The sequence below is a fragment of the Trichechus manatus genome, unplaced genomic scaffold, assembly GCF_000243295.1.
Source record: "Trichechus manatus latirostris isolate Lorelei unplaced genomic scaffold, TriManLat1.0 scaffold00085, whole genome shotgun sequence".
Taxonomy (NCBI): Eukaryota; Metazoa; Chordata; class Mammalia; order Sirenia; family Trichechidae; genus Trichechus; species Trichechus manatus.
The window spans coordinates 2,594,923-2,621,470 of record NW_004444021.1 but is presented as its reverse complement, the minus strand read 5'-3'; the positions used below and the strand labels follow the sequence as shown (position 1 = coordinate 2,621,470).

At 37.1% G+C, this 26,548-nt stretch overlaps 1 long non-coding RNA gene across 1 annotated transcript; it reads left to right on the top strand.

The window, feature by feature from the left end:
- Nucleotides 1–5,799: 5,799 nt before the first annotated feature.
- On the top strand, nucleotides 5,800–9,140 carry LOC111821446 (uncharacterized). Its single transcript, XR_002824868.1, has 3 exons — nucleotides 5,800–5,905; nucleotides 8,301–8,522; nucleotides 8,995–9,140. It is a non-coding gene; the product is annotated as an uncharacterized LOC111821446 (long non-coding RNA).
- Nucleotides 9,141–26,548: the final 17,408 nt, after the last annotated feature.

The window sequence follows — 26,548 nt, the reverse complement described above, 5'->3', positions numbered from 1 at the left end:
AGACTGGAGGTACCCCGGAAAGCATGGCCCCTGGACTCTATCAGCCCAGGACTAAAACAATTTCCGAAGCCAACTCTTGAAACAGGGATTGGACTGGACTGTGGGACATAAAGTGATACTCTTGAAGTGTGGGCCTCTTAGTCAAGTAGATACAAGAGACAAAAGCGGCAGCTTCTGTCCAGAAGCGAGATGGTAAGGCAGAGAGGGTTAGGAGCTGGTTGAATGGACATGGGGAATCAGGCAGAAAGGAGGGGTGTGCTGTTGCAGAATGGGGTGAGCAATTAGGGTCACATAACAATGTACGTATAATATTTTGTATGGGAGACTAACTTGAAATGTAAACTTCATTTAACTACAACAATAAAAAAAATTGTCACATAATACAATTACAGTTACAACCTTTTTATTAATCAGGATCTTTACCGCAGTTGCTGTAACAAAACAAAAAAGAATCAGTGGCTAAACCCAATAAACATTTATTTTCCTTTTATACCAAGAGTAATGCAGGTAAGATGACTGTACTGTATGGCACTCCTCTGTGTTGTGACTCAGCCATTTTGGCTTATGGCTATGTATGATTCTGCCATGTTGGTGCCCTTTGCTTCCAGAGAGAGGAGAGGGAATGCATGTGGAATGCACCCAAAGTAGTTAATCACCTTGCCTGGAACTGATACACAGCCTTTCCACTCATTTTCCATTTGCTAGCACATGTCACATGGCCAACCGTGGGAGTTGTAGGGAGATTTGCATATGTGTATATATATATAGGAGCAGATGAATATTGGTAAGAATCAACAGTCCCTGCTAACTGTTAAACAAATTAATATTTAATCAGTCATAACATTACTTCAACTTTAGCTATGCATGGACTAGATCAATGTATTAGTTCAAGTCCAATATTATTTTATTGAACATCCTAACAGCAAGATATTTTTAAATAACAAGAAAACAAAGAAAATCATACTGCACAGGGAGACAAAAGGTCAAGAATTTATTCTCTTCTCTATTACTTACTAGCTTGTGTCCTTTTAATTGTCATTTGTCTCCTCTAGTTCTCAGTTTCCTTATTTTTAAAATGGAGACATTGATAACTTACCTGCCTAAAGAAAAAAGCATGGACTAGGTAATTTAAGAGATCACTTTCAGCTGTAAGATTTATAAATATAAAATTATGAATTTGACGTACAAATTGACATTTTAATCAATGATAATATATTCACATGACTTATTAAAATGTGCTGCTTATTGATCCAACATAACAGCAGCTTATTTCCCTAAACCTTGGCAAGGACACCAAATAATTTTTTATCTTGCATAATTTTTTTGCCAACACTATGATTTCCTTATTTGAAGAAGTGGACATTTAAAATATCAGCACTTTTTAAAACATATTTTAAATTAAGTATTATCTGCATAAATCTAGATTAATATGCTATAACTCATTTTTCTCATATTTTACTCATTACAGAATTGAACTTCCCAAACACATCCCAGTTGAAGCTCTTTTAGTCTCTCAAACTTGTACAGATAAGGATGGAACCGAACCCAATAACAATATTACTTATCATTTGATTATAGATACTTTTTCAAATGAAGCTTTTACCCTCACAAACAATGAACTCAAAGTATCTTATAGTTGCTCTCTGATTGTGGCACTGTGATTAATCTTACATATAAAAACATTGTATTTTTATTATAAAATTCTTAATGAGTTACAGTAGTTCAAATAGCTGATGGCAGAATTTGTTCCTGTATTTTCAACTGAACCATGAATTGTCCACAAAATATCTTAGTTTGGGATGAATGCTGGAATGCAATTTTGATCTTGGGAATTCAACTAGGAAGGTTATAAATTTCCTAGTACAAATAGTTCTATGATAAAGTTCTGGCTATTCCTTTGGAATGTATTGGACTTTCCCTAATTACCATTAATAAATATGTTAAATATTAAAAACTTTAACATGACATAAAATGTAGTAAATATGCATTACTTCATTGCTGTACCCAGAAATATGTAGCTTAAATAATTTACCAATTCAGGGATGAGGTTTTATTTCTAATAATTTTTGAGACCTACGTCAGGCTATCATGTTGCAATATTGACATATTTTCAAATAGAATAGGCAGAATTGGGTCAGGTATTGTGTTGAACCAGGATTCGTGAGTAATGTCTGGACATTAATAGGATAAAAACTTACTCACCTGACCAACTGGCTGATAAGAAACCCTACTGGTCTGGATGAGTAAGACACTAGGTAAAAAGCATTCTCCTCTCCACTCCCCACCTTTTTAAATTTATTTTGTTGTTATTGTTGAGAATATACACAGCAAAACATATACAAATTCAATAGTTTCCACATGTACAATTTAGTGACATTGATTACATTCTTTGAGTTGTGCAACCATTCTCACCCTCCTTTTCTGAGTTGTTCCTCCCTCATTAATACAAATTCACTGCCCCCTAAGTTTCCTATCTAATCTTTTGAGTTGCTGTCATCACTTTTATCCTATATAGATAGTTATTAAAAGAACATAATGTTCAAGACAGATATTTTTTACTAATTTAGCTAAACTATTGTTTGGTTTTAAGACTACTTCAGGAGATATTTTTGGTTTAAGTTTTAAAGATTATCTCAGGGCAGTAGTTTCAGAGGTTCATCCAGTCCCCATAGCTCCAGAAAGTCTGGAGTCCATAAGAATATGAAATTTAGTTCTACATTTTACCCTTTTGATCAGGATTGTTCTATAGAATCTTCAAAATGTTCAGTAGTGGTAGCCGGGCACCACCCAGTTCTTCTGGTCTCATGGGAAAGGAAGCAATTGTTTATGGAGGCAATTAGCCACACATTCCATTTCCTCCTCCTATTCCTGACCCATTTTCCTCACTAGAGATCAATTGTCATGCCTTGGATGGCCACTTGCAGACTTTTAAGACCCCAGGCACTACACAATGAACTAGGAAGTAGAACAGAAGCACTAAACATATTATTAGGCCAATTAACTGGGATGTCCGTGAAACCATGACTCTAAATCTCCAAACCAAGGAAGCAAATCCCATGAGGTTTTGGTTGTACATAAATAGTCTCAGTAGCTACTCTTGTTTTGATAGTTGATTCTCTGCCATTGGACTCCTGCCCAGTCCTGAATGCCATTTCATACAACCTCTACACATTTACCAGTCACTGCCTCACATTTTATGATGGAATCTCATAGAAGATTTCACAACCTTATGGCTAACATGCTGTAGTCTCTGTGACTTGATTTTTTAATGTATATTTCTAAGAGTCATCTATGTGTGATATCTGTTTTTCTATCCATCCATCCATCTATCCATCCATCCATCCAATTTTCTAATTTTAGATAATTGTCTAATTTTCTACGGTATTCCATTACGTAACTATAACCATTCTCCCATTGATACCGATTTGGATATCCTCCTGGTTATTGCTTTTTATGCATGATCCTGTAATATACATTCTTGTGTGTTTCTCTTGGTGCCCACATTCAAGACTTTCTCTAGGGTATATACGTAATAATGGAACTGCCATGTCATAGTGTGTGCAAATGTTCAACTATATAAGGTAGCACTGAGCTGTTTTCCAAAGTGGTTGTATCAGATTACACTCACTCTTAACCATGAAATCTCACACTATCACACAATGTAACACAGATTTGCTGGATTAGTAATAAAGTTGAGCATCTTTTCATATATTCACCAATTTTGTGAATAAACATATGAAACTTTTGTGTTTCCTTTGTGTAAAAAGACTAAACATATATTTTACCCATTTGTGTTTTGTTTGTTTGTTTTTCGTATTGAATTGCATTGTATGTTCACATATTCTGGAAATTTTCTATATTTTCCTATAAATATTTTTGAAAGTGGTTGTTCACATTTAAGTTTTTTAACTGTAAGGGACTGATTTTGTGGTGTGGTGGGAAGTAGGGATTCAATTTTTTTTCCTACATTTAGCTAGCCAACTTTCACAGCAATATGTATACAGTGACCTGCAATGCCATCTCTGACACATATAGCATTTCTGTTTATGTATGTGTCTGCTTCTGGCTATTTTCTTGCTGATGGTGAAGTTCTTTTCAATGTTCAGCTTAGTTCTACTTATGCTAATGCTATATTTTCTTAATTAGTATAATAAAATAACTATTTTATATTATTTTTAATATAAAAAGGAAGAAAAAAGGCATTCATTTAATTCACATAAACATTACCTGATTAAGATCTGGTTCAGTGCCATTTATGTTCCCCACATCACCTCTCTTTGTCTATTTAAAGTACAAAGTACATAATTTTAGAATTTAATATAACCTTAGAAATCACGTAATATTCTACTTTATTCTTGAGGAAGCTGTTTCCTCCCATTTGACTAATTCATTTATAGTCCTCAATTTCTATAATTCTTGTATTATTGTAGAATCTTAAGAAAACAGGGTTGTTAACCTATGCTTTTCTGCACTGACTCAGTACCTAGCTGCTACCCAAAACTTCCCTCCTTTTTAGGTGTTGGCTTTTGTTGTGGAAACTAGTTAACGTGAATATGGCTAAGACACAAAAAGGAACTCAGATCTAGAGACATAGCACGCCATTACATTCCTTCCACTCCTCTTAGGCCCCAAACATACTCTAGGCTACAACCACCCTGAGGACTGTGTGATTTGCATGAGTTGTGAAGGGGGAAACTCTTACCCATTGCCCCTTTTACATAATTTTATTAAAGATCCTGAAAGCCTCAAGCCTGCCCTGCATATTATTCCCAAAAGAGTAAACTGAAAGGCAAAAATATGAGATGTTTTGACCTCTCTCACAGAATAGATCTCAAGTTCTGCTTTTGCATGATTTTGAAGCTTGCAGTTTAAAACTTGCTTCTGAGATATTGCTCATGGTAATACTAATACAAACCTAAGTCATTTTTAAAAATGCAAATAAATCCACTGCAACTCCTTTTTGTAAGCCTTTAATACACATTATAGTAGCTATTTATGAAGGGGTCTATGGAGTAGGAAAAAAAAAACCTATAGCAAATGAATCAATGTGATTGAATGTACATAAAATAAAATGAAAATCTTTGTCTTGCTACTAGTATACTTTTACAATATAAGGTAATAATTACAACGTGCCATATATACACTAATATTATCTTAGTTTTTTGTGGTAAATTTGCAGTTTATATATTTTAAAATTGCTCTCTAGTATGGTAGCCACGAGATACATGTGCATTTCGAGTACATAATGTGGCTTGTGTGAATAGAGATGTGCTCCAAGAGTGAAATATGCAATGGATTTCACAGAATTAGTATGAACAAAATAATGTAAAACAACTCATCAATACCTTTTAATGTTCATTACATGCTGAAATGAGAGTATTTTGTATATACTGGAGTAAAGAAAATATGTTATTAAAATGAACTTCACCTGTTTTCTTTTAACTTTTTAAAATGTGGCCACTGGAAAATTTTAAATTACATATGTGACTTGCAAATATGAAAATCCTGGTGGCATAGTGGTTAAGCGCTACAGCTGCCAACCAAAAGGTCAGCAGTTCGAGTCCACCAGGCACTCGTTGGAAACTCTATCGGGTAGTTCTATACTGTCCTATAGTGTCGCTATGAGTCAGAATCGACTCGACGGGAACGGGTTAGGTTTTTTTTGGTTGTCTTGCAATCACGGCTCACATTGTATTTCTTTTGGACAGCACTACTGTAAAATATCATTTTCATGTAAACAATAAAATTCACGTTTTGCCAAAAAGAAATAACCATCTATGTAATCTTTTTCATTTGCAGATTGGCCCTACACATCTAGATTATGATAATGCTATTTTTGCAGGAATGCAATTCAAATATACATTGTTTGTGAGAGTGTCTGATGAGGGAAATCCTGTACTATCAAGTAAGAAGTTATTAATTTAAAATATTAAAATATTTTGAGTTATATAAAACTTATTTAGCACATATAAGCTTCTGTTTTAAAAACTGAGTGGCCAAATACAATTATTGATTCTATGTGCTCATCATTATTCTCTATTCATAATTTTAAAATGATCTAATGAAAATATTTTCAAAAGATAAAAGATGCTATAAGTTATATGAATCAATACTTAACAAACACATAGTCACATACACACATCTTTAATGTATCATCTCTATATTGGGTAGAAAATAATGTGATTTTATCATACTATGTGGCCTAATACGTTACTCTTTCAAACACTGACCTTCAAGCAAACTTAGTATTGTCTTAACTTAAGGAAAACAGAAATCAACAATATTACATGTGATACTTTTCAATTATATCTTGGAATAAATGTAACACAATAACCCTTAGAAATGAGTTTTCATGCTTCACTGAAAAACTGGATCTTGAGTGAGAGAATGATGCCCAAATGTTTAATACAATACATTGCAGTTATTTAAAAGTAATGTTAAAGATGGACTTTTCTGAAATCTCTGTGTGTGTAATAGACTTCTCTGGGAATTAGTTTATTCTGCATTTGAAAAAATAGTAATATTCAAATTTTCATAGTAAATCATTTCCTTCATTTTTTTATTTATTATATTGTCATGCTGAAGTATTTTAATCATATTTCAACTGGAGAAAAATGTGTCTGCTCTTGGAAACTGTGATACTTAATTCAAAATAATAACCAAAAAAAAAAACCTCTTGCTGTCGAGTCAATTGTGACTCACAGCGACCTTATAGGACAGAGTAGAATAGCCCCATAGGGTGCCCAAGGAGCAGCTGGCGGATTTGAACTGCCTACTTTTTGGTTAGCAGCTGAGCTCTTAACCATTGCTCCACAGGGCTCCATAATAGTAGCATTTATATAAACACTCTATATAAAGCAATTGCTTTCACAGGTGTTCAAAACTAGTTATTAGAATATTTTATTCTTACAGTTATTTTTTAAATACTCTATAATTGAAAACATAATAATTTAATAACAAAAATATCAATATAGATGTGTCTGTATAATTTTTAAACTTGGAAGTTAATATGTAACATTAGGTGTTAATTAAAAAGGAAAAGCAAAATTATGAATTAACTGAAATGGACATATGATCACCCTAGCTTGCTGGATCTCTCTCTCTCTCTCTTTCTCTCTCTATATGTATATAAAATGTTGGAAGTACTAGCAGTAGCAGTAGCATTCAAACCTGTCTAACTTCAGTGGGAATAATGACCAGGATCAGCCCAAAGCTGATTCCCGTGAGGTGGAGGTCAGACATACCTCCATTCTCCAACGTTTTTACCAATTCTGACACCAGTCATCCTTCCCACGGCACTCTCTACTTCTGGGTTCGGTAATCCATTGCAATGGCCACACAGAACTCACAGACCATACTTGCAGTTGAGTGGTTTATTAAGGAACAGTGTTTATTAAGGAACTTGGGATCAGAATCAGCAGGCCACAACTCAGGATCAGGATCAGGAAGCATATAGGCAGTCTCCCTTCTTCAGTTCAGGACAGCTCTCTCGGCTCCTGTCTACAGTGCAGGCCTCTTGTTGGCCCCCTGAGGACAGGCTCCTCTCAGCCCCCTGGGAACAGGCTCCTCTTGGCCCTGACCTCTGTCGCCACACACTCTGCCGCTGGGCACCTTGTGGGCCTCTCACTGTCTTCAGTGTTACAGCCCTGGACCTATGTTACAGCTCTTTTAAGAGATTCCTTACCTCCTCTCTCTCTCTCCTTCTTCTCTCTTCTTTTTTCTTTGTTCCTTCTACTTCTTTCTGCTGCTTCTCTTCCTGCTTTTTTCTGTCTCAAAAATCTCTGTGGGGTTGGCTGCTTGTCAATTTTAAGGCATAGCCTCTCCCAGTGGAGAGAGCCTCTCCCAGGGGTCACAAACTGACCAATCCCATCCCAGAAAGCCACAGTCACTTCATTTGCATAGTAGGCTACAACTCACCTCATTTGCATAATCTATTGACAAATCCTTACAAGATGCATATCAATCACAGGGCCAGGACCAGACAAAAAGTATCAAACCAAGTTGTTTACAGCTTACCCAGGAAATGTCAATCAACCTGGCAAAAATAACAGATCCTCTAGGGTGGAAAACTAGGGTAAAGGTAACTCCTCAGGGAGTAGGAGGAAAAAATTCTCAAGCTGTTTTTCCAAAGAACCAAGGCAAAAAGATCACATAAAGAAACTCATTCCACCACAATATATATAAATGTCTTTATATATATATATATATACACACACATATATATAACAAAACATTTCCCATTTCAACATGTTACATGTACAATTCCTAACCATATTTTTATGTTTTTTTTTTCTCCATAGCAATTATTACAATCATCATAAGGGTGCGTTGCATAAATGAATTGAATCCAATTGGAACTACATCGACATTTACCTTCAGTATATTGGAAAATAGTCCTACTGATACCCTAGTTGGAAAAATTTCACTTACAGATGCAGACTGACCACTTAATAATACAAAGTATACAATTGTTGGAGGTAATTTTGGAAAACCTCCCAAATTTTACATTGAAGCAGACACAGGTACTATAAAACTCTGATACCAAATGATATAAATAAAAGAACACCCTTATTTATTTGGAATTTTTTATTTTTACTTAGAAACTGTGGGTATGCGAACGTTCTAAAAGAATAACTTTCTCCCAAAATTTGCAATGTTTACCTTGGTTTGTTTAATGTATCCACAAATTCTTAGTTACCGTAGGAAAAACACTGAAACTTTTGTTTTTTTAAAAGTTATATATTCAGAAATGCTACACACATATATGTTCTTCTAAATATCTAAGAATATGTAACAGATGATTAATATTGCCTGTGATTTAATATCTGCCATAATATTGCTGCTGACACTTTGGGGATATGAACATACAAAGAAAATTAATTCATATTGACTAATTTTTATTTTGTATTGCAATGATTCTTTCATATAGTTATCATAAATTATATGATTTTGGTAATTCCTGTACTAAGATGTTGCCCTTTCTTCTTTTGTTAGGAATGATAAAGCTATTGAATTCACTAGATAGGGAAGTTGAACCACAGTACAAAATTGCTGTGAGAATAACAGACTTGGACAACGATGCTATCCCTGACCCCCTCAGACAGAGAAGTAGTACTGCTCAGGTGATCATCAATGTTCTGGTACGTGTGAGTCACTGCTTATAATTCTGTTATCCCTTAGGCAGTTATGTTCTTGGGAAATAACAGGATGGAAAACTGTGAATAGGTGAAATTCAGTGTTCTCAACACGGGACTATAGTTACGTGCCATTGAGTCAGTTCCGACTCATAGCAACCCTATGTACAACAGAACAAAACACTGCCTGGGCCTAGGCCAGCCTCACAATTATTGTTATGCCTGAGCCCATTGTTGTAGCCACTGTGTCAGTCCATCTCATTGAAGGTCTTCCTCTTTTTAGCTGACCGTTTACTTTACCAAGCATGATGTCCTTCTCCAGGGACTGATCCCTCCTGACAACATGTCCAAAGTATGTGAGACATAGTCTTGCCATCCTTGCTTCTAAGGAGCATTCTGGCTGTACTTCTTCCAAGACAGATTTGTTCGTTCTTTTGGCAGTCCATGGTATAGTCAATATTCTTCGTCAACACCACAATTCAAAGGCATCAGTTCTTCTTTGGTCTTCCTTATTCATCATCCAGCTAAAACATGCGACTAACCACCTAAAATATTGTAATTTATTATACAATGATAAAATTGTTGTGATATGCAAACATATATACAACATAATCTGTGGTTTCTGAACTAGTTAGATTGTCTCACAAATCTGATTTTAGATCAAGAGTGCCTATACTCAGGTGTACTTAAGAAGTTATTGAAACAATCATTCTATGATTATAGAGTTTCTATAAACAAACAAACATATTTCCCTGAGTCTTAGGAGGTTAATCTGTTTGATGCACTTTTACCTATTTCTCTGTCTTGTTTTCTCTCACTTGCTCACACTCTCCGTCTCCCTCTCTTGGCTTTCACTGAATAAATAATTCCATATTTTCACTAGTAAAGTTTCTAAGTGATCAGCTACAGAGGTTCACAGACATGAAGTATAGAAGTAGAACTTCTAATTATATTTTAATATTAAAAGTAAAAATATATTTGACTTGAATTGTTCAAGACTTACATCAATACAATTTTGTATGTTACTTATATTGGTAGAACTATACAAAAAAAGAAAAAAAGAAAAGAAATGCTCCTTTATAAATAGTGCCAAATTTTCTTTTTTTATGATTTTGTTTGCACTCTTTTATGGTACTTGAGAACAGTAAGGATTCCAACAGTGATCCTATGGAGCAGGCAATAACTTCTAATAAACGATATTTAAAACCACAAACATTGTTTACAGCCTGTGCAAACTCCTACATGATGAAGACTTTCATATGTGTTCTTGGTGAGCTAAAATCCTAAGTGGTGCCCATGACTCAGTGTTATGATCCCCACAATAGACTCATTATGTCTGGAAAACACAAAGACCCAGGCCAAAAATCTTTGTGGAGAGAAATTTAATGAAGTGACTTGAGTGGTTTTAAGAATGACTCAGAGGATGTCATAAGCTAATGAACCTGCTATCCTTACACAAGCTTTCAAAAATATGCCTTAAGTGTGTTTTAAGTTACACTGTAAGTATCAGTAGATGTCCTTTGTGTTTGCATTTTATACACTTGAATTTCCATTTCATTTTGTATGTGAAACGCTATGCTCATATAGGTATGAGAACTAAAGATTCCTTTGTTCTTCAGCCATAAAAGCATACGTATTTCTTTCTTTTATGGGGTTAGAAGGATTTATTTAGGAGTTTATACTTGATTTCTTTAGACTAGGCAAAATATTATGTTTTCTACCACCAAATAGATGGGCTTATCTTTTACCTAAGAAATTGTTACTGAATTTAAATACTTTTCTTCTAAAGATGCTTCCAACCAAACTTCAGGTGGAAGGTATTAAAAATATTATGTTTAGAAAAATAAATTGAGGCCAAAATTCCCAAGTTTTTGCAATAGAATTACTTTTTCATACTTTACCTCATTCAAAAAAAAGATTGAAGTTGACATAAAAATATAAACACAATTTAGCAATACAACTTAAAGTATAAGTAGATGAATGATTCTAAATTTTATCCATAAGAATAAACAAACAAAAATTCATGTTTTTTACAAAAAAAGATGAATAGCATTATGCTTAAGTGAACATAAATATATTATAAAGCTATAATATAAAAACTGTATTCTGAGTATAATAATAGATACATTGATAGATTAGTGGAACATATTAGGAAGTCTAGTATCCAAGATAGAGAGTAGGTTAATGATAAATGATTACACAAATGTCGTTGAAATAAACTATTTTGGAAAAAAAATGAAGTTTTTTTCCTACTTCTACTATGTAGTAAAAAATAAAAGTAAAACATTTAAATGCAAATGTAAAAAAAAAATCTAAATATACCTGAAGAAATATTAGTAAATAATTATAAAATCTTGAATATGAGGAAGTACTTTTAAGCATCAGGGCAAGGCAAGTATCTTAGTCATCTAGTGCTGCTATAACAGAAATACCACAAGTGGATGGCTTTAACAAAGAGAAATTTATTCTCTCACAGTCTAGGAGGCTAGAAGTCCAAATTCAGGGTGCCAGCTCCAGGGGAAACTTTCTGTCTCTGCCAGCTCTGACTCTGGGGGAAGGTCAGTGTAATCAATCTTCCCCGGTGAAGGAACTTCTCAGCAGAGGGACCCAGGTCCAAAGGATGCGTTATTCTCCTGGCTACTGTTTCTTGGTGGTATGAGGTCCTCCTGTCTCTCTGCTCATTTCTCTCTTTTGTGTCTCAAAAGAGATTGACTTAAGACACAACCTAATCTTGTAGACTGAGTCCTACCTCATTAACATAACTGCCTCTAATCCTGCCTCATTAACACCATAAATGTAGAAGTTACAACATGTAAGATAATCACATCAGATGACAAAATGGTGGACAATCACACAATACTGGGAATCATGGCCTAGCCAAGTTGACACACATTTTGAAGAAATACAATTCAATCCATAACAGCAGCTATCATATAGGACAAAACTGCAAGATCTAACTGCAAAGACATTTTAAAGTTCAATGTTTCAAAAATACTATAAAGTAAACTGAAAGGCAGACAACAAACTGACAAAATATATTTGCAGCATTTATATCAGAATTGCAAAATTAATATCCTTAGTCAATAAAGAGCTCTTTATAATTAGAAATTAAAAAATTACCATCTGAATAAGAAAATGACAAATGGATTAATTCAAGTTAATAAAAGAAAAATCAACAACTTTATTAGTAAGCAAAGAAATAAAAATTTATCAACCTAGTTCATTTTCTCCGATTAAATTAGCACCAAAAAAAAAGTGCAGATGATATTCTGAGTTGGAAAAGGTATAGGAATGAACAACTCATTTCTCTAGGACTTAAAATTAAATTGGCACAATTTTTCTGAGGAGTTACCTGTCCACACATACAAATAAGTATTCACATTTATGTGTGAATAAACTGATATTTATAGAGGTTAAATAGCCACCTACCATAGTTATCAAAAGCTGAGCTCCACCTTGGACCCTGTCCTTTAATACTTTACACTTTTATTATAATACTGGACAAAAGAATAAAAATAAAGACTATACTCCCAATTCCTGTGGTGGAATTTGTCTTAAATCATAACAAATACATTATTTTTAAACTGTATTTTTATTTGAAAATGTACGATATCTTTCCATGTCTTTAAATATTCATCTTCATGTCATATCTATATCATCTGAAAATTTTAATTGAGGCAGCTGTAGTACACAATGTCTACTTTTATTTATAAAATTGCAGCAACAAAAGGAAAAGGAAAAATGCTCCCAACACAGCACCCAAAAAGCGTGTATGCAATTTCCTGCTATATCCACTAAGATAAACTAGTTTCCAAGTGTATGTCAAAATATTTTAATGAGATGAATTTTATAGAAGTCATTAACTATTGAAAAATTTAAATTTATTATTGTTAATTGATTAGTTGCTCTGATTTTCTTTATGGAATAGATATCTTCCTAGGTCATAAATTTCTAAGACATCTCTTAGGTCATGATAATAAACTGCATGATGATAAACTGTTCTTTAGAAAGGCATTTTCTGAACTTCTCGGGAACGTGGCGCTATAGTCAGAAGCACCATGCTGTCCCTCCACAGCAAAGATCTGAAAAACTAAGTCAAACAGTCACACGTCAATCCTGAAACCCTAAGCATCAAATGAAGAGATAAAGAACTCAACCAAGCACTGAATGGAATAAGAAACTGACTGAGGACAGAGACCGAGGAGAGATACATGCACAGGTCCCCTATCAGCTACTGCAGCATGGATCCACCATCTTGGACTCCTATCAGAGATCAGCAAACAGGGGGTACAAGAAAGCAGCTTCATGGAGCTTCCAGCAGAAGACAGAACAACCAGTAAGCACTGATATAGGCTTTCCCACCACTCACCCTTCTTCACCCCCTACTCTGCCTCTTTTGCTTCCTGCAGCCACAGTCTCTTGGCCAGGAAGCACCAGCTTCACCCCGGTGTCACCTGGATTCCACATGCCTGCACTGGCTGGCTCCCTGAATGCCTTTTGTTGGCTGCTGGTGTTGCTTTTTTCCTCTTCTTTAGATTTCTTCCTTATCTCTCACCACCTCCCCCTCCTTTCTCTCAAATATCCGGCTCTGTGTGCCATCTTTGCTGCTTCCACCACCCAACTGTGAAATTGCTTCCCGGCCCATGCCACCATGGTGGTGGAACGTCTGGGGCTTTTTTATTTGTTTGTTTGCACTGATTTGTTCTGTTTTGGTTTGTTTGTTTGTTTTGTTTTTCTTTTCTCGGCTTGGGAGACCCTTCTAGCTGGGCAGTACCACGCGGCTTGGAAGCTACTCCCTTACTCTGCACAGAAGCACAGGGACATCCCCGGGAGCATTTCTTTTTCTTTTTTTTGGTTTTGGTTTTTTTTGTTTCTTTGTTTTGTTTTCTTCTCTCTCTTATTCCCTTTTTGTCTTTCTTCACTTCCAGTTTCTTGATTTATTCATTTTTTTCTTTTACCCTTTTCTTTTTTTTTTCATTTTTGTTTTTTCCCATTTCTCAGTCTCTCATCTCTCCACTCCAATAGCAAGCTCCCTTAGCACTCTTTTTTGTTTGTTTGTTTTTGACTCCTGTTCCTCTCTCCTCTCTCTTCTCTTTCCCATACCCATCTTAGCTCCACACATCACAATCTACCCCCTCCTTCCTGCATACCTGCACCATGCACTGAACATCACACTCCCAAGCAGCATAGGCACAGCCTACTAGAACATGCCCTGCACTGATTCCCAGTCGGCACTGTCAGCCCTGGTACATGCCACAAACAACCCATTCCAGAAATTCCCCTTCAGCTGGGCCTGCCCTGCTGTACCATACCTGAGTGACTGACCCTGCTCATTGGAGAAGGAGGTGAAAAGCATCGTGCCCACAGATGAGCAAACAACAAAGAATGCACAGCCCACCTGCTCAGACAAAACCAAGTAAAACGAAAAAGCACAATGAAACAAACAAATCTACAATCAATAAATGAGGAAAATAAGCACTGAATGCCCCAAAGACAGCAGACAATATTAAAACATTTACAAAAACAGGACAGGATGGTTCCAGTAGGCATCCATAATAAAACACCACATAATTTTCCAGTAGAAGAAAAGTCACTAGAACTACCTGATAGGGATATCAAATCTCTAGTATTCAGAATTATCCAAGAGTTGAAGCAAAAAGCGGACAAAAATGAGGAAAAAATAGACAAATTCATGGAAAATACAGACAAAAAATGGAGAATCCAAGAAAATAATACAGGAACAAAATGCTAAAATAAATTCACAACTATAAATCATACAAAAACAACAATCAGAAGTCCAAAAGATAACAAGATTTCAGAAGTGGACAGTGGCATAGAAGGGCTGAGGAGCAGGTTTGAAATGATGGAAGATAGGATCAGTGAAATTGAAGACAAACACTTGGATACAACTCTGTTTGAGGAAAACTCAGAAAAAAGAACAAAGAAAAATGAAGAGACCCTGACAGTTATGTGGGACACAATCAAAAGCAAAAATCTACAAATTATCGGAGTTCCAGAACAGGGGGAGAAAACAGAAAACACAGAAAGGATCATTGAAGAATTGCTGACATAAAACTTCTCCTATATCATGAAAGATGAAAATCTGACCATCCAAGAAGCTCAACGAATCCCATATAGGATAGACCCCAAAAGAAAATCACCAATGCATATCATAATCACACTTGCTAAAACCAAAGACAAACAAAGAATCCTGAGGGCAGCTCGAGAAAACCAAAAAGTCACATACAGAGGAGAAACAATAGGACTAAGCTTGGATTATTTGGCAGAAACCATGCAGGAAAGAAGGCAATGGGATGACGTATATAAAAAATTGCCAGCCAAGAATAATATATCTGGCAAAACTCTTGTTCAAATATGATGGTGAAATTAGGTATTTCCAGATAAACAGAAATTAAGGGACTATGTAAAAACCAAACCAAACTTATAAGACTCATTAAAGGGAGTCCTTTGATCTGAGAACAAACATCAGACCACAGGCTGAATATAGGACACAGGATTGTACTAACCAGATACCAACCTAGGAAATGAACTCTTAAGGACTATGCAAACCCAAAAGAATGAAAACAGGGAACCAGAGATGTTAATCTGTAAATGACAACAGCATCAGAACAATTAAAGAGGGAATAAATAGTGTAGGTATAGAACCTTCTAATGGAGATGAAGGCAAGGTGATACCAAGTAATAATAGACTGGTTCAAATCTGGGAAGATAAGGGTAAATTTCAAGGTAACCACAAAGAAAGTTAACAGATATAAAAAAAAAGGAAGAAAACGTAAAGTCTCAGTAAAAACAAAACCTACAAAAACAAAAGAAATGAAAAAAAAAATCCACAACCAAAAGGAGCTCAGCACAGGAGCGTAAGAGGAACAAAGAAAACATCAGCACCACAAAAAAAACCACTACAAAATGCAATCCCACTCCTAGGAATATAGCCTAGAGAAATAAGAGCCATCACACGAATAAACATATGCACACCCATATTCATTGAAGCACTGTTCACAGTAGCAAAAAGATGGAAACTACCTATATGCCCATCAACATATGAATGGATAAACAAACTGTGGTACATACACACAATGGAGTATTATGCAACAATAAAGAACAATGATGAATCTGTTAAGCATCTCATAACATGGATGAAACAGGAAGACATGCTGAGTGAAATAAGACAATCACAAAAGGACAAATATTGTATGAGACCTCTACTGTAAAAACTCACGTAAAAGTTTACATGATTGGGAGGGGAACTAAACAGACAATAGATAAGTAGTAAGTTTGGTGAAGGGTAAGACAGTACACAATACTGGGGAAGCCAGCACAACTTGTGCAAGGAAAAGCCCTGGAAGCTCCATAGACACTTCCAAATTCACTGAGGGACTGAATTGCTGGGCAGAGGGCTGTGGGGACCATGGTCTCTGGGAACATCTAGCTCAAGTGGCATAAGACAGTTTGTAAAGGCAATGTTCTACATTCCACCTTGGTGTGTAGCGTCTGGGGTCTTAAAAGCCTGTGAGCAGCCATCTGAGATACTCCACTGGTCTCAACCCTTCAGGAGCAAGGGAGAATGAAGAGAACAAGATACAAGGAAAAGATTAGTCCGAAGGACTAATGGCCCACAGCTACCACTGCCTCCATCAGACTGAGTCCAGTACAGGTAGATGGTACCCGGCTACCACTACCAACTGCTCTGACTGGGATCAAAATAGAGGGTCCTGGACAGAGCTGGAAAAGGACGTAGAGCAAAATTCTAACTCACAAAAAAAAAAATAAAACCAGATTTACTGGCCTGACAGACTGGAGAAACCCCGAGAGTATGGCCCCTGGACACTCTTTTAGCTCAGTGGTGAAGTCACTCCCAAAGTTCACCGTTTAGCCGGGGATTGGACAGCCTCATAAAACAAAACGGGACTAATGAGACACAGCAGTTCAGGGACAAAGACTAGAAGGCAGGAGGGGACAGGAAAGCTGGTGATAGGGAACCCAAGTTTGAGAAGGGACAGTGTTGACATGTCATGGGGGTTGTTAAACATTGTCATAGGTCAATATGTGTACTAACTGTTTAATGAGGAGCTATTTGTTCTGCAAACCTTCATCTAAGATACAAAAAGAAAAAGAATTATCTATGTGAGATGAAATTGACAACAGCAACTCACAAGGTTTGATGGGAAGCCTAGGGGGCAGTGAGTTGAAGATAATGGTGACGGAATAATTTGGAAAAGGATAGTGAGAATAGCAGCACAACTGGAAGAATGTAATCAATGTCACTGAACTGTACATGTAGAAACTTTTGAAATGGTGTAACTTTGGCTATGTATATTTTCACCAAATAAGGGCCATCCAAGGTTGAGAAGGGAGAGTATTGGCATGCGGTGGGATTGTTAACCAATGTCATAAAACAATATGTGTACTGACTGTTTAATGAGAAACTATTTGTTCTGTAAACCTTCATCTAAAGTGCAACAAAAAAAATTAAAAAAAAAAAAAGAAAATGCATTTTCCACAGAAGTGAGAGTTGGAGGGACGTTCCTTCACTTTGACAAAATTGAGCATCAGATTTTTTAAGGACATTTTAAAAATAAGCAAAGTACAGCGTTATAGATTGAATTATGTCCCCCCAAAATGTCTGTCAACTTGGCTAGGCCATAAGTCCCAGTATTGGGTGATTGTCCACCATTTTGTCATCTGATGTGATTTTCCTATATGTTGTAAATCCTACTTCTATGATGTTAATGAGGCAGGATTACAGGCAGTTATGTTACTGAGGCAGGACTCAATCTATAAGATTAGGTTGTGTCTTAAATCAATCTCTTTTGAGATATAAAAGAGAGAAGTGAGCAGGGAGACAGGGGGACCTCCTACCACCAAGAATGCAGAACCAGGAAGGGAGCACATCATTCAGACCCAAGGTTCCTGTGCTGAGAAGCTACCAGGACAGGGGAAGATTGGTGACAAGGGCCTTCCCCTAGAGCCAACACAGACAAAAAACCTTTCCCTGGAGCTGGCACGCTGAATTCAGACTTCTAGTCTCTTAAAGTGTGAGAGAATAAATTTCTCTTTGTTAGAGCCGTCTGCTTGTGGTATTTCTGTTATAGCAGCGCTAGATAATTAAGACAGAATTTGGTACCAAGAGTGTGGGATGCTGCTCTAACAGATACCTAAAATGCGGAAGCAGTTTTGAAACTGTGAATGGATAGACGCTGGAAGAGTTTTAAAGTGCCTAATACTAAAGGCCTAGATTGGCTTTAAGAGACTGTTGGTGGAATTATGGACATCAGACAATTCTGATGAAGACTCAGAAAGAAATGAGGAGAGCTGTTACACTGGAGACAGTGCAGACGGCAAGAAGCAGCATCAGGGAAATGGCAGCAGCAGAATCAAGAGACCAGTGTGAGACAGCACTGGAGCTGACCCATGGAGTTAGAGAGCTGAGTTCCCTTGTGCAGGAGGTTTCCTGGCAGAATGGGGTGCCTCAGAGTACTTACTCATGGAGCTAGGCTTGCAGACCCACGGAGCAAGAGAGCTGAGTGCATTCTGGCTGAATTTTACTGGTGGAGTGGGGTGTCTCCAAGCACTTATTGGTAGAGCTGAAGAGCTTTGGAATAGTTGCCCCAGCAGGACAGTCACAGGCAGTGAGTCTCGAGGGGCAGAGAGGCCAAGGAACCAGGAAGCAGAAGCTGAAGAGACAAAGAACACAGGAAGCAGAGGTGCCTCAGTCACACAGGGTAGAACCATGAGTTCCGAGATCTCAAAGGGTGGAGCCATAGCCTCCTAGGTTTCAAAGAGTCAGATCTTCACCAACTCGGGGTTCTGGAGTGTGGGGCTGCGATTCATAAGTGCCAGAGGGATAGGGACAGATCTACTGCCCAAAGTTGAGGGGAAGAGGCTGTCATGCCCAAGGGGCAGAAGAATAGGGCCAGCTGGGCTGAGAAAGTGGAGTCGCCACTCAAATGGACTAGGAGAATAGAGTTGCCCTAATTCGAGGGAGCAGAGTTGCCGTTTTAGTGGGGCTGAAAGGTGGAGCTGAAGCCCAGGGCTGAGGAGCCTCCCCTCAGAATCCAGAGAGTGTGACCAATACCTAGAGTCTGGAGGGCAGGACCGTTGTCTAAATGGTCTCAGAGAACAGGGGATTATTTTCAAGACTTGAGGGCTAATGTCATGTGTTCTGCTGACTTGCTTGGTGCCTGTTATCACTGCTTTCCCTCCAATTTCTCCCACTTGTAGTGGAAATGTCTACCTTGTGCCTGCTCCATGATTGTACTTTGGAAGTAGATAACTTGTATTCTAGATTTCACAGAAGAAGAGGAATTTTTTAGATTTTGGACTTGGAGTTGATTTAAGAGTTTTGGGATGATATGATGGGGTGGATGTGTTTTACATGTGGCAAGGATATGAATTTTGGGGGGCCAAAGGGTTGAATAAGGGATTGAATTGTGTCCTCCAAAAAATGTGTGTCAACTTGGCTAGGCCATGATACCTAGTATTGTGTGATTGCCCACCATTTTGTCATCTGATGTGATTTTCCTATATGTTATAAATCCTACCTCTATGATGTTAATGAAGCAGGATTAGAAGTAGTTATGTTAATGAGGCAGGACTCAATCTAGAAGATTAGATTGTGTCTGAAATCAATCTCTTTTCAGATGTAAAAGAGAGAAGTGAGCAGAGAGAAGGGGGCCTCCTACCACCAAGAATGCAGAACCAGGAGGGGAGCACATCTTTTGCACCTGAAGTCCCTGCACTGAGAAGCTCTTAGGACAGGAGAAGATTGAAGACAAGGACCTTCCCCCAGACCCAACAGAAAGAGAAAGCCTTCCCCTGGAGCTGGCACAATGAATTTGGACTTCTAGCTTCTTAAACTGGAAGAGAATAAATTTCTCTTTGTTAAAGTCATCTGCTGTGGTATTTCTGTTATAGCAGTACTAGATTAACTAAGACATTCAGAATATATTCCATTTGCACTCTAAAGGAAATGATTACCTGAACTATAAAAAAACAATTTCCAACTACCATGACTCTCAAATCTCACCTTTTGGCTACTCTGGTCACATCACCTACTTATCTACAGTTTTTCTCAGATCATGGCATGGACTTTCATAGCATGGGTTCTGCATGAAATCATTTCTCAATTTAACGTGCCCTTTAACTTCTTCAGCATCTATTATGGTTTTACCTATTCTTCAAGATCCAGTGTATTCCTTGTCCATGAAGCCTCACTTTTAAATAAAATAGAAGTATTGACTGCCAACTATATGGCAGGTCCTGTGTTCATACTGTGAACTAACTTCTCTGCTCACCAGAGGCTTGAAATCTGGTGTAACACATCCAGGGTATGTTACACCTACTGAGGGACAGGTGAAAAGTACTCCACCTAGGATTGTGAGGCCAACAAAATTAATTAAAATGTAAATTGTATGAAATACAAATTAGATGACAAAAGAACAAATCAGTGTTGCCTCTTGCTGCGGTTCAGCTCAGGAGTATCAAATTCAGAAGTATTATAATTTACCACAATTTACATTTTCCTTCCATTTTCACTTACAAGGTGAAGTGAATATTCCAAAGAATCACCAGGTACAAAACACTTTGAAATGCGTGATAGAATATATCAAATCATCTTTAAAGTAGAAAATTGAGCACAAAAGAAATTGAGGGAAATTCCCAGTGGAGAAGAATAGAGAGGTTACTCAAAGCCAGAGTGTCAGGCATCCTTGGAGAACCTTTTCTTCTGTGTAGAGAACAAGCCTAGGTTTCCATGACCACTTGGGAACGGGAAATAAGACATTGGTCATACAAAAGGAAGGGAGTCAGAATCCTTGTATAACAAGGGGGCCTTCACAATGATGAAACAGAAAGAACATCTCCATGTATTGCCCCGGAAGGCAACAAGACAGCCTGCCTATTCTAGGCCTAGGCTCTGAACTGAGGGGAAAGCCAAGTGTCCTCTGTGATTCGAAACAAATATATTGGGCTTGAAAATTACACACACTGCAAGATACCAGAAAGTCCAAGACAAGACATTAGGAAAAAAGTGGTCCTGAGTGTTTTGTTTTGAGGAGTTCCTGCCAGAAACAAAAGCAAAACTTCACTGAGTGGCCTAATCTCCACCTGAACAGCAGAAAATTCTTATATACAAAACCTGGCCAAATATGAGTTCAAAATCTAAAGTCACAAAGCTCTTATAAAAATAAAAAATAATAATTAAAAAATGCAAGTTTTAGAGTACCAAATTCCCCAATGCACAGTTATTCCTGACCAATGCACCTTGAGTGCAGCCATCACCCATCTGTCAGTGGAGGCTTGTGTGTTGCTGTGATGCTGAACAGGTTTCGCTGGAGCCTGGAGACTAAGACAGACTAGGAAGAAAGGCCTGGTGATCTACTTCTGAAAATCAGCCAGTGGATCACAATGGTTTGAACCCATTGTGCATGGGGTTGCCATGAGTCAGGGGCCAACTGGAAGGCAACTAACAACAACAATAATTGTTATATCATTTAGCTGCTAATTATTAATATATATAGATAAGTTCACCGATTTGCACAACAACTCTAGATAGTATTAGCATATCTTGGGGTGCCTTTTGTGGAAGAAACATATGTGGAAAAATAACTATATTGCTGAGAGAGCATTTGTATAATGGAAATGTTAAAATTTAGTGACCACAAACTGTACAGTTTACCTAGTCTCAAATCATCAAGGCATTCTGAACATTTTATCAAAGTCCAAGCAATGAAATTAAATATGATCCTGATGCTTAGAAGGGCACTATTTTATTATAGTAAAAAAAGCTTGATGTTATTTAGGATGGTTTTGGTTGATAAGCTGCTATTACAAGCATCCAACCAAGTTGTACTTTTATATGACAAGAAGCCTCATGTAACACCAACAGAGCAAGAGGAATATATTCATTAGACAATTTGAAGATAATACTGAGACCAAATGCCCCAAAGAAATCCCAGCAGGTTTTCTTGTCAAATGATAATTCATGAATTGAATAATGATATCTGAAACACGTTTTTTTAAGGGATAGAAAAACTTGTGCTTTTAAGTGGCTATCACCTAGGTGGCTTCGTTCAGCCTTATTTATGTAAACTAGAAAGAGAGCATAGATGGCGGCCCGTCCTGTGAAGCAAGACAAATAACTAAAAGAAGATGTGGTTTTATGTAGTCAGAGATGACTTTATTTCTATCCATAACGCTCAAGGTAAGTAAATCAATATGCACCAGTAATGCTCCTGCCTTGATCTGGAAAAAAAAAAAAAAAAAATCAGGAATTTTTTTTCTGACGTAAAAAAAATAATGAAACCAATTTCATAACATGGCCATACATTGTCTGTTGCACCATCGTGTACTTGCTGACAAGAATTTGCATACAAAATTGAAGGCTGTTTTGTCTCCTGCAAAGAGCATGATACATTTCCTGAGAGGATAGTTTCTAAGTCATTGCTGTCTCTTCAGGGATTCTTTTGAAGAAATTGTTACCAAACATATGCCTTCATTTCCAAACCAGTGTATGGTGTCTCCCCCACAGCCAGATGCTTACTTCATTTCTAGAACATGTAAAAATATGTCTTTTTTTTTTTTTTACCTCTAAAACAGTAATAGAGTCAATGACTTACAGACTAATATTTGTTCTTTCTGGAGTACTTATGAGTAGTCAAACTCTTAAAACTTACATTGTTCTAAAGGAACTAGTATGAAAGATAATGGCCACACTCAACTGATCTGGTTGTATAAGGAAACTACTTGTTCAGAAAAGAGATTTTTACTAACTTTGATTTCTAATAGATAGGCATTTAGAAATTACAGAAATAATCATCTGAAATGATAAGGCATTTCTAATAGTTGAGTGTCTCTCTGTGACAGTTTTTCTCTTGGAGAGATTTTTGTGCCAAAGAAATGGATCTATTTACCTTTAACCTAGATGCCTATTAACCACAAGAACCCATAACTATATCCACATGTATTTAGAGACAATGAGGTTGCCAGATATTTTTTGTGCAGTGGTATACTATTTAAGAGCACAAAGTCTCTAGTCAGACTGCCTGGTATGAATCACAGATTTACAATTTACTGTTTTCATGACCTAGGGCAAGTTACTGAAGCTCTGTTGACTTGTTTCCTCATCTATAAAATGACGATAATAATAGTATCTACCCCAGAAGTTAAGAGCACTGTCGGTGCCATGATTAAGAGCTCGGCTGCTAACTGAAAGGTCAGTAGTTCGAACCCACAAGCCACTCTGCAGGAGAAAGATGTGGCAGTCTGCTTCTGTAAGATTTGCAGCCTTGGAAACCCTATGGGACAATTCTAGTCTGTCTTATAGGGTCTCTATGAGTTGGAATTACCTTGATGGCAACAGGTACCCCAGAAGTTAGAGATGAAGTTTAAATAAGGGAATACTTCAATGCACTGATTAGTAAGTACCATACAAATGTTTGGTAAATAAATAAAGTAGAACCATTTCCACAACTGGATAAAGAAGTGATGAAAATTGTTCTGTTGAATCTACATACTTGAGTAAGATTGGATTTCTATCATTTACTCATTGAAACTAAGGCCAGAAACCGCTTTAATGTGACTGATAAGCATTCCAAAAAATGTTTTCATTTTTTGCACTTTATGCAAAAAAAGCTACATCACAAAAGTCACTAAGTTTGGACATTTTTTAGAAGCATAATATTACTTGAATTGTTTATATTATTATGAAATTGAAACTGTAAATCTTTTTCATGTACTAAACATGGCATAGCTTAAGAATTTTAAAACACAGCATAGTTTAAAGAACTGACATATTGCAATTTTATTTATGTGTGAAACCACACTTTAAGAAAAAAATAAAGAATGCGAACTGAAGAAAACAAAAGAAAAAAACTATTCTAGTAGTTCTCTGAAATTAATATACTTTACTCGGGGTTATAATTTTTTCTTAAATTTATATTTTTTCACTGAAATCTTTTTGGCTCGTTTTTGTTGTTAGGCGCTGTCGAGTTGCTTTTGACTCATAGTGACTCTATGTACAACAGAAGGAAAGAAACACTGCCTGGTCCTGCACCATCTTCATGATACTTGTTATGCTTGAGCCCATTGTTGCAGCCACTGTGTCAATCCATCTCATTGAGGGTCTTCCTCTTTTTCGCTGACCCTCTGCTCTGCCAAGCATGATGTCCTTCTCCAGGAACTGATCCCTCCTGATAACATGTCTGTAGCCTAAGACAATGTCCAAAGTATGCAAGACGTAGTCTCCCCATCCTTGCTTCTAAGGAGCAGTCTGGCTGTACTTCTTCCAAGACAGATTGTTCATTCTTTTGGCAGTCCATGGAATATTCAATATTCTTCACCAAAACCACAATTCAAAGGCATCAGTTCTTCTTCGGTATTCCTTATTCCTTGTCCAGCTTTTGCATTCATATGAAGCGATTGAAAACACCATGGCTTGAGTCAGGCTCACGTTAGTCTTCAAGGTGACATCTGTGCTTTTCAACACTTTAAAGAGGTCATTTACAGCAGATTTGCCCAATACAAAGCGTCTTTTAATTTCTTGACTGCTGCTTCCATGGATGTTGATGGTGGATCCAAGTAAAATGAAATCCTTGACAACTTCAAACTTTTCTCCATTTATTGTGATGTTGCTTATTGGTCCAGTTGTGAGGATTTTTGTTTTCTTTATGTTGAGGTGTAATCCATACCGAAGGCTGTGGTCTTTATTTATGTTTTTATTGTACCTTAGATGAAGGTTTACAGAACAAAATACTTTCTCATTAAACAGTTAATACACATTTTGTTTTATGACATTGGTTAACAACCCCAAGACATGTCGACACTCTCCCTTGTCTACCTTGGGTTCCTTATTACCAGCTTTCTGTCCCCTCCTGCATTCTAGTCCTTTCCTCTGAGCTGGTGTGCCCTTTAGTTTCGTTTTGTTTTATGGGCCTGTCTAATCTTTGGCTGATGGGTGAACCTCGGGAGTGACTTCATTACTGAGCTAAAAGGGTCTCGGGGGGCCACACTCTTGGGGTTTCTCCAGTCTCTGTCAGGCCAGTAAGTCTAGCCTTTTTCTGTGAGTTAGAATTTTGTTCTACATTTTTGTCCAGCTCTGTCCGGGACCCTGTACTGTGATCCCTGTCAGAGCAGTCAGTGGTGGTAGCCAGGCACCATCTAGTTGTACAGGACTCAGTTTGGTGGAGGCCGTGGTAGAAGGGCTGAGGTCTTTGATCTTCATCAGTAAGTGCTTCAGGTCCTCTTCACTTTCAGGAAGCAAGGTTGTGTCATCTGCATAACACAGGTTGCTAATAAGTCTTCCTCCAATCCTGATACCCCTTTCTTCTTCATATAGTCCAGCTTCTCAGATTATTTGCTCAGCATACAAATTGAAGATATAGTGAAAGAATACAACCCTGACGCACACCTTTCCTGACTTTAAACTACACAGTATCCCCTTATTCTGTTTGAATGACTGCCTGTTGATCTACGTACAGGTTCCTCGTGAGCACAATTAAGTGTTCTGGAATTCCCATTCTTCACAATGTTGTCCGTAATTTGTTATCCACAGAGTCGAATGCCTTTGCGCAGTCAATAAAACACAGGTAAACATCTTTCTGGTATTCTCTGCTTTCAGCCATGATCCATCTGACATCAGCTATGATATCCCTGGTTCTGTGTCCTCTTCTGAATCCAGCTTGAATTTCTGGCAGTTCCCTGTGGATATACTGCTGCAGCTGCTTTTGAGTGATCTTCAGCAAAATTTTACTTGGGTGTGATATTAATGATATTTTTTCATAATTTCCACATTCTGTTGGATCACCTTTCTTTTTGGATGATACCTTTCTTTTTGGCTTATATCATAGTAAGTCTTTTAAAAAAACCCTATTAAATTGTTAAGTCCTTGAAGGCAGGATTCTTTCTTATGTATCCTTCATTGCTATGTATTAAGCATGGAATTTCAGTAATTATTTACTGAATGAATATTTATTATATGTGTCTGTCTCTGTGTACTGGACTATAAATTATACAGGAGCTCACAATAGAAAAAAATTACATTTTTAAGTAGTTATTGTCATTGAGAATAAGCATTTTAGAGCTGGAGAAAACCTAAGAGAAACCGTTATCTCTTCTCCCATATTACACATAAAGAAACTTAGAATTGCCTTATTGAAGGTCAAAAAAAAAGTGATTATCCATGCTTCACCAAATACGTGGATGTAGATTTGAGGCTGAAGTCATGAACATTACTTTGTGTTCACTAGATACTGTTTTATTTTCTGGGAACACCAAAAGACTACATTTCCCTGCTACTTTTCACTGAGTTGGGGGCCATGTGACTGGGATGTGGGTAGAAGCCCATTCCCAGACCTGGGTGTAAGAACCCCAGTATGATTGTCCACATACTCTCTTTC